Source organism: Corvus brachyrhynchos, unplaced genomic scaffold (genome assembly GCF_000691975.1).
Source record: "Corvus brachyrhynchos isolate BGI_N302 unplaced genomic scaffold, ASM69197v1 scaffold72, whole genome shotgun sequence".
Classification (NCBI taxonomy): Eukaryota; Metazoa; Chordata; class Aves; order Passeriformes; family Corvidae; genus Corvus; species Corvus brachyrhynchos.
The window spans coordinates 1,713,880-1,714,267 of NW_008236763.1; positions in this window are offsets into that span (position 1 = coordinate 1,713,880).

Genomic DNA, 388 nt, shown 5'->3' on the forward strand with positions numbered 1-388 from the left:
CAAGACTGCTTTAAATATGACTTGGGGCCTCCTGGAAACTGGAATGTGCCTCACCTACAGTGAAAAGGGAATGAAATATTCCCCACTCCTAAAGTCTGGAATGGATAAAATAACCCGATCCTGCCTTTTTTTTGCTGTTCCCACTCACGGTTCCTGGGGAACTGTTGGAGCTGCACTACCCAAAACCACCTCCCTCTGCTTCCTGGTGAACTCCAAGGAGTCAGAGAAGCCACCAAACTCCTTTGGGGTTGGCTGGGAGAGAAATTTATGACTCCACCAAAAGACTTGGCATCTTGCAAGAGCTGGAATTCCAGCTCCACACACAAAGGGCTGCACATGTGTCTTCTATCCAACATTCCTTCCCGATGAAGATCCCTGGGAATGGAGG